The sequence below is a fragment of the Chaetodon trifascialis genome, chromosome 17, assembly GCF_039877785.1.
Source record: "Chaetodon trifascialis isolate fChaTrf1 chromosome 17, fChaTrf1.hap1, whole genome shotgun sequence".
Classification (NCBI taxonomy): Eukaryota; Metazoa; Chordata; class Actinopteri; order Chaetodontiformes; family Chaetodontidae; genus Chaetodon; species Chaetodon trifascialis.
The window spans coordinates 21,124,810-21,134,304 of NC_092072.1; the positions used below are offsets into that span (position 1 = coordinate 21,124,810).

The 9,495-nt window shown below is 40.6% G+C and overlaps 1 pseudogene; it reads right to left on the minus strand.

Annotated features, from left to right (window-relative positions):
* Window positions 1-274: 274 nt before the first annotated feature.
* LOC139346173 (replication protein A 32 kDa subunit-A-like) lies at window positions 275-7,198 on the minus strand (annotated as a pseudogene).
* Window positions 7,199-9,495: the final 2,297 nt, after the last annotated feature.

Here is a 9,495-nt window from a genome sequence, read left to right on the forward strand (position 1 = left end):
TACAAAGGATGAACCGACAAGGACAAAGGGAACACACTCACTGAAATAGACAGGGGAGGAGAACTAATCAGACGCAGCAGACATGAATCACATCAATCACAAGGGTGGGAAAACACAGAAAGTAAAGTCAAATCTGACATGAGGGAAGCCTTCAAAATAAAACAGGAAGTGGCAAAACGGAACAGACCAGATCATGACAGCTGGTTTTAATTTGCATCTGTATATTTAGCAACAATATGTGTTTACTGACAATGGCTTTCCCAAATCCATGCAGTCATATCCTGTGGCCAATCATGTTGGCTTTTAATGCTGCCTGAGGGATCAAAGATCACGAGAATTCAGTTTTGATTTCTGGCATCACCCCTTACATGCAGAGATTTCTCCAGATTTTCTGAATAATATTATGGATTGTAAATGAAATCCCAAAAATTTCTCTCTCCATCCTTGCTTGTGAACGACTGAGCCTTTCCAGGATGCACCTTTCATACCCAATCATGATCCTATCACCTGTTACCAGTGAGCCTGTTTACCTGTGGAATGTTCCAAACAGGTGTTTTTGGAGCATTCCGAACTTTCCCAGTCTTAAGTTGCTCTTGTCCCAAGTTGTTTGAAACGTTTTGCTGCATCACATTCAGAATAAGCAGATATTTACTAAAATCAATGAAGTTGAAAAATGTTGGAAAACATTACATTCACTGTCTTTGTGCTGTTTTCAGTTTAGTATATGTCAGAAAGAATTCGCAAATGATCACATTCTGTTTAATCTATGTTTCACACAGAAGCCCAACTTTTTGGAATCGGGGGTTGTAAAACCAAACTCTTTGTTCTCAGCTGTTGGACTTTAGATTTGCTTTGTGGGGCTACCTCCTTTTGTCTAAAATGAAAACCAGCACCAACCTGCAGCTATGAATTATTCATATCTGTACAGCTGTCAATCATCGGCGTTGTCAGATCTCAAGAAATGCAGTTTTTCTTTCGCAAATGCATTTCAAGTTTGGAGCTGCTCACATTCAGGAGTTTTGCAAAAAAAAAGGATTCCTCTTTGAATCCAGACTTTTTTTAACACCCTGCTGAGAACCAACAGTAGCAAACAAAGATTGAATCTGCACACGTCTATCTCCATCTCGTCTTCAGGCAATCCCAGCAGGGCTTTCAGTTCTTCATCCTCCCCTGCCTTCAGCTCCCCTGGTGCGGCTCTGCCTTGGGTCTGGGTTTTCTTCCTGAGAATGTGGACTCGTGCAGATGCCCCGAACGACACAGTGGAGGCTAATGGAACCTGCTGGGACTTGTGTGGTTCCAGGCGTATTCATCCCAGGAAAGTCCCATGTGCTGAACAAAAAACAGCACAGCCAAGGACTGTTTTCATTCATATGGAAGGAAAATAGTGAGGCATTGAAAAGAGACAAATAGCAGAGATGACATCAGAAAACTGGCCGATGTGACTTTTTTCTACCTCTTTTTATACTATGACCAGAGAAACTAATGCATATCAACAGAAGTTCAGAAACTGGCATTTTAGACGATGGATCTCAAGTCATATATTTTCAATATATATTTTCAATTCTCAAGGAATATGTAATGTAAAATGATTTACACATAGTGATAAACCCACAGAATTACAAAATAACTCTGCAGTTCCTCAGCTGTGCAGAGCGCTTTAGTATCTCTCAGCTCATTATTTGGATTTTATAGCACACAACTTTGCTAAAGCTCTGATAAACCCACTGAACACTGCCTGCCCAGCTCCAAACGACAAGCAGACAAATTTACAGGCTAACAGTGAACTTAATGGAACATTCAGCAGCTAAAGAGCCAGGTCATTTTCTCAGGAGTTGTTGGAAAGTAGATGAAAGGTGATTTCGAATGAATGCTAATGTTGCTCTGTGTTAGCTGGATATGTGAACAGGCCATGTAATGATAGAAGACAAAAATGGCAACATACCACATTAAAACATGTGCCACAATTACATAAATGAAGTGACATATATTTCATGAAAGGACAACACTTTCTCGTTCCAGGTCATCAAACGCTCACAGTTTGGTTAGGTCTGGGCACCAAATCTACTTGGTTAGGTTTAGGAAAAGATCGTTTTCGCACACAGAGCACAAACCGTGGTCCCCTGAGCGAAAGCCATCTCATACAGACACTAAAGGGAGCTTTATGTCTGTGAGACGCTGAGGGCCGTGACAGAACATTGGTATTTGACGCCCTAACCCTGACCCTGGGAATCAGACCAGGCTAGAAAGGATGGTCCTTGATGCTCTTCACAAAAACAGTCTTACTGGGTTGACTCTTAATGGGCTTTATTGCCAAACTTGTTGAATATGAGGGGATGAACAATATCTGTAAAAAATAAATAAATAAATAAAAATAAAGGTGGAGAAATATAGTGCAAAGGGGTACCAATGTCACAGTCCAACACATTCTGCTAAATCACTGGCAGAAAAACAGGCATTGAAAATATGACTTTGGTTTCCTGTGTTAGTAAAGGGACTCTGATTCGGATTATTTCATGTAGAAACTGTAAATGAAGCATTTCTTAGACTCTTGGTGGTTTACTTTGGCCCCAGATTGCACCCAGCACACGTCCTACCTCTGTGGTCAGGTTGCTCAGTTCAGGTCTGAGGTCAGTTAGGCCACAACACAGTTTGATGAACAGGAGTTAATTGAGCTCACCTCCACTGGCATGTCTCCTTTCATCACATCCAGGTGAAGGCCTGCGGGAGATTTCCTGCTCTGGTAACAAAAACAAGCTTTCCTTTGGAATCACAGCTTATTAGCATATACATCTGGAATAAAGGCAAGATATGATTTTTTTCCGGCAATTTTGGTTTGTTGGCTGATGAATTACAAAAGGGTTATCCACAAACTCTGCAGATATTGACGCTGTATTATTCCCTTTAAATACAGCATCTTTACTAACTGAAAGGCTCCTGGAAGACATTCAATGTTGCAGTCATTGTACACATGGAAAGTGACAGAAGTAGTTGTGTGAGGAATAAAAATGGAAAGTTTTATGTAATCTGCTTTCATGTTAATGTGAGGATGCTGGCCCGATGAGGATGATGGGTGAAGAGGTAATGCCATAACCACAGATTAGGTTGCTTAATTAAAAGCTCTAGTTTTTGATTCCTGGAACTTCATTCCCTCTGCAGACTGCACACTGTTCCTGTGAACTGCCCGGACTAGTTCAGCACAGACAGCCAGACATTGCTGTGATGATACGTAATAGTCAGTTTCACTTGCATAATATCATTTCACACACACACACACAACGAGCCGCACCCATGAACACACGCTGTAAGTGGGAGTGCTGTGTGGTGTTAGGTGTCCTCAGGCCATGAAGCAGCTTTGCTTCCAACATTTAAATTAATATAGCAAAATATATTTCTACAGTCCATTACCTGCAGAGTAACTCCCATTGGACAATTATAGCTCAGAGCACAGACAGCAAAAAGCATGTCATGTATGATAGAGGTCCCTGGACCAATCAGTAACAAATGTTTTGCAATGTTTTGACCTCTGATGTCATCAGTGACAGAAATGTAATGGAGATTGATCCATAGCTGACAATATGACTCACTGAGATCATTATTAAGGAAGGCTTAGCATGTCTACAATGCCAACTAAGATCTGTAGACACAAACCAGCTCTAGATCAGATACCCCTACAAGACTCTTTATCTCCTTAAACCTGACTCTCACAACTGGCATGATGGGCTACTGTTGGGATTCTAAGACTTGCATGAGCCTTATTCTGTTTACAGCACATTTTCATGGCCTATATAAGATCAGTTTGTTCACTTGGGGTCTCCAGAGATACTCCTGTGAGTTACGTAAAAAGCTCATCTAAACATATTCAGAAAATGAGCTATTATTAGGAAAAGTACACGTAGGCACACTTTTGAAACCATTGTCTGTGTGGTTCTTGACAACTGCAACACCACTGAAAGGGCAGTAAGCCATGCGATGGAGAAAAAAAAATAATAAATGAGCTTTTTGTTATGGGATTTCATTTGCTCTTCATTAGCAAATTATCCCATAGACAATGTATTTTAAAATGTGGCAGTTCTTGCAACAAACCCTGGAAATTGTCTCAATTTCATATCAAGCATTTTGACTGTCATAACTGTGTTTGAACTCAAGTTACAGGAACTGCTACAGTCTACCCAACATGCAAACTTCATGCAGTGTTGACCAGGATGAACATTCAACAGTAAGTGTTGTTGAACAGTAAATGTTGCTGCCACCTTCACTCCTGTTTTCCGTCTTCAATTTGGGAAACTGAGGACTGTAGTAGTTCTAAATGAAGGGTCTTAAACAGAGGGCAGGAGATGCATTTTAAACTTCCAGTAATTCTTTATCTACAACAATCATGACATCATTTGCATGGTACCCACAAACTAAAACAAATGATATATACACATTAAAATTAAAAAAAAAGCCTGAGCAATGCATCAGTGCAGTAACTCTTCACAGGAAATGATACACTATAAACCCTTTAACAGTTTCAGCATCTTCAGGCCAAGACAGATAAACCAATCAGCTACGGTACATCATAAAGCTATAACTACATTTAACTGAAACAACTAAGATTTATGTGGGTAAGAATGTGGGTAGCATGCACATCTGGATCAGACGTAATCCAGGACAGTGATGTCTTGATGCTTCATTGGTCTCTGGGCAGCCTTCTGCAGTTCTGTCCACTTGAAATGGTGCTCATCACTGCTCAAGAAGACATGATCTTAATTTACCAGGAGCCAGGGAAGTTCTGTAGGGGAAAAAAAAGACAAAATAATAACCAGGTCTGCAGCATGTGGAGAGATAAGACTCACATGGGATATTGCTGTATTACTGTTTTTACTCATCGTTGTTGCTTTTGTTTATCTTATTTATTTTAAATGGGTCCTTCTTCTATGGCTTTTATTGCTCTTTCCTCTTACTCATTTTTATGTAAGTTTTATGTCATTGGCTTTTTCCATGTCTAAGTGCTTTTGTTTTTATTGTTTTACTTGGCTACATTGTAAATGAGGTCTCTACCTCAATGTATTTTCGGAGTTAAAATAAAGGTTGAATGAATGAATGCTAGTCACTTATCATCCCCCAGCTAATGCTAAAAGGACTAGTATGGACTGGGGCTTTAATGCACATAGTGCATACATCCAACGTCACATGGCATCTCATCTGGGGCAATCTGGGGATTCCTTTTTCCAGCGTGGTCAACAGCAATGTGCCGTTCCAGAGAAAACATCATGGTAACTGAGGCTAACCTCACCATAGACTGTCTCATGAACTATTCAGTGAGGACAGCTCCTGGAAGTGTGCTGCTGTTGTGCAATTAAAAAAAAATACTTTGTGTAGCATTGCATTTCTTTGTAAATATTGTAATTATGTAATCTGATTCAGTAAACTCCACCAAAAGGAAAATCCATTCGCCTCACTGAGCATTATTTTCTGTCATAGCGACACCCTGCTGTCATTCATTGCCATTGCTGCCATTATCAAAACAAGTTATGTTTTCACATGATGTGAAATTTTCACAAACACACAAAATTTCCTCAATTTTTACAAGAAACTTGTTTAAACAAAAGTCACATCACTTAACTTTCCTGTTATTCACACCAAAGCACTCGTCTCAAACGTCTTGCTATAAGAGCATATGGATCCTTCATCAAAAAGGAAAGTTCCAGTTCCATTTCCACCTTTTGTCACTCTATGGGTCATGCCAATTTTGCACTCGACACCTCTGTTGTAGAGATCCAGCAAAGACAGAAGATATGAAAATATGATTTGGCTGAAGTGACCCTTTAAATCGACTAACCTGACCCTGGATGGTGGACGTCCAGTTTGGTACGATGCCTTTGGGATGACCACCATATCTACGCCCGAGGACTCTTGCAGACTGTGAGGCAGCAGTGGTATTCATATTCATATCAAATCCCTGGATAAACAACAACACACCATTTAAGTTGAACATTTCTGCACCCGAAGTGATTCAAACTCAAGTACGATATCCATGAAAATGTTCAATTCTGGGTTTCAGTGGAAAATTTTCATATCTCAGTCTGAATTCTGCCCAATAAATAATGTCAGCAGTTAAGACACTGAATACCTTCCAAATGTGGGATATAAATGGTCAAAGAAAGGTTTTAAATAAGATTAGAGTTTCAGGTCGAAACTGTACCTTTCCAAAAAGCTGCACATGGGCTTGTACCACTTCCAACATGTGGGATGTGATCTCATTCAGGTCACTGATACAACAGATATTCATTGCCAGCAATGACCTTTGACCCTGATGCAACATACAAAAAGAATGGCTCATACATATTGTCACAAAATCAAAAGATGTCGACTTCCCTTTAAAGCCCATCATCTCTAAACTCTGTGTTACTTACACTGAAACTGTGCAGACTTCCAATAACCTTCACATATGTTCCCACTGAAGCAAATGACATCAGAGCACAGTCCTGAAAGGAACAGAAACTGATCATTTACCAAAACAGTGCACATTTGTTTTCCAGTTGCAGTTGGAGAGAGCATGTTGATGCTACTGGCCTCTGTGTTCACCCACTGCTTCACATTTAAAGGTGGGCCTGTCATGTCATCCACAGAGTACTGGATGTTTGTCACGAAGGGAGCATATCCTCTGATGATGCCCACTACAGACACCTGCAGCGAGAGGAAACACAAGCAAATAAGACTCAGGACACCAAGTTATCCTCAGACCAATGTCCATTCAGTGCTGTCCATTCAGTGCTAATAAAATTTAGCCCAAGCCACAGTGAACCTTTCAGAGTCACACATATATGACTGTACTCTTTGTCTTTGGTCTTCAAGAGAATACCTTTAAATCAAAATGCTAAAATACATAAGAGAAGACAGAAGTCATTGGTGTTCATGTTTAAGTCAACTTTCGGACCTGTGACTGACTGAACACTGTCATACCTTCACCTAGAATGCTGCTCATACCTGGTTCAGCTCCCAGTCACAGATGGCAAAGGTACCATTGCTGACTTCAGAAGCAAACAGCAGCTGAGACACAGTGCAGGGCAAAATCTGTACAGGTGCCCTCTGTGGAAACACCAGGGAGAAGAGGAATCCATTCCAGTTACATGAACACATTTTCGTTACATCCCTATGTTGTACTTCTGCTATCGACACAACACACCTTTGATATCCTTTTTTTGTGGCTGGTCATTCCACCAGGGGACTGACTAAACTGTGTAGAAGCAGAAGATGCAAACCAAAGTAAGAAATAAATGATTGTTCAAAGCTGTATTTATTTTTTTTAGGCTGACTTACATAGTTGCTGACAGGCTGGAAGCACTAAGGGAGTAAGCTAACTGTTGGTAGCTTCTTTATGTCCAGGCCATCAGGTGAATTGAATTACAGCAATTACCTGTGATGCAGTGCAGGACTGAAGTCAATGAGCTGAGGAGGAAATGGCAATGCTTCATTTCTTTCAAGCAATTCACTTATTATTTCAATTCATTTTATTAAAAATCCATCAATTCAACAGTGATTGACAGGTGTTCACACCACTTTTGATAAACTTCATTTAATCTCTTCAAAATATCTTACAATGACATGAGAGCAAAAATTGTTCATACAAAAGTGTGAGAGCAGAAGTCTGCCTGGCTGTGAGTGCAGAGCTTATTTGACACGATTCCAAGTGTGTTCTTCATCTGCCACAGTACATTTTCTATGGCAAGTGTGGCCCTGATCCAGGACTCGTATTAGGAGTCACAGCCCTGATGGGTAGCTCCTCAGGATGTTTCAGTCACTGTGAGGCTCATAACATTTGTTTCAGGAAGAATGTAAACAATGTGATCTCAAAGAATGGTAGGCAATCGTCTTACTGACGTATAAGGTGGGGAAATGAGCTTAGGCAGGTGTAAAGCCACAAAGAAAAGAAAATATTGCTGCCAATAGTGGCCAGAAGCTAGCAGTAGCATTAACATTCTTCCCATAAACAAATTCAATGAGCCACTCAGTGAGTGAAATGTCCGAGGGGGAGGTGGTACATTGTATGGTGGTCCTGGATCAGGGCGAGTAAAGTGGTGACGTCTGACTGATGTCCCAGAGTTCCACAGAAGAGTTTCCAAACAGCCCGGTGCCAGACAGGAAAGATGATTGGAGTTGACCCATGTAGTACATCAGCTTTGCTTACACAAAATCACAAACAGGCCAATGAAAAATATACAATTATCACTAGCACACCGACAGTATTGACCTGTAAATATATCACATCTTTTCCATGATTGAAGTAAACTGAAGCTTAATTAAGAGCTGAAGTAAAACTGAATCCATCACAGCAATTTACATGTCAAACAAGTCAGGCTCTTGAAAACAGAGCACATCCACTCAAATATACATCAACCTTGTTCATCCCCTGTTGATCCTATACAGTATTTACACATGTGCAAAGGAATTTAATACAACAAATCAAAGGATGAAACCTCTTAATACCCCAGGACCTAGCATTTGTTTGGCAAACATCTCAAACCTCACAGGAAGCCATGTCTTCTTCCTCCCCCTCTTGTCTAGAAGGGTTGAAGGAAGAAATCTGGCCGGAAATGACTCTACCCATCATCCTCTGCTTGGAGCTCTGAGGATATGGGTGACCTACTTTGAGTCCAAACTTTGTTGCTCATGAACAGAAAGCCACAAATACCACATTCTTGAAGCAAAGCAACATTGTCCAAAGCAGCGTAGAGGTCCTGTAGTACAGACAGGCATTTTAATACTGATTTGTGGTATTGCTATTCATACCAAAGCACGACAATGAGGGTTGGTGAAACGCCGTACATCTCAAGCACAACTTCTGCCAATTCTGTTTGAGTGCAATATGACTGAGAAAATGGTGAATTTCAGAAATAAGGCAAATCTCAATTGCATCAAGACAGGAAGCTAAGGGGAGAACTAAAGGCCGTGTAGTAGGTAAATATTGGCAACAAGTCAATGGAAATTTTCAGTCAGGGTTGGAGAGCAATGAAGAAACCGAGACTGTTTGGTTTTATAGGTTCCTGTAAAAGTGCACGAATTATGTATGACCTGAAAGGCAAAAGGGGTCCCGAGCATGATCCTCTGCCAAGTGCTGCAACAACTTAATAGGCTTAGAATTAGCCTGTCGGAAGCATGAAGAAAGGGATTACTGTAAGATCCAGAGCCAAAGGAAACGAGCAGCAGTGACACAGTGAGAGGAGATCAAGTTAAACACAACAGTATTATGTATAAAAAAAAAAAAGGCAAGAGATCCTCTGGCTCATGGAGGATTGTGTGTGCTGGTGTCTTCTCTCGCGTCTTCCCTGAAGGTGAGAGGCACTGCATGCATAACTAGACTGTTGGCTGACATTGTATTCGCCTGGTAAACAAATACCGATGCAGTTATCACACTGAATCCAGCCTCACAGAGCTCCTCCATGTAATGCAGTAGATAGTTATGAGGAATAAATATAAACATAATAAAGGTGTTTTCAGTGAGAGTCACACAAT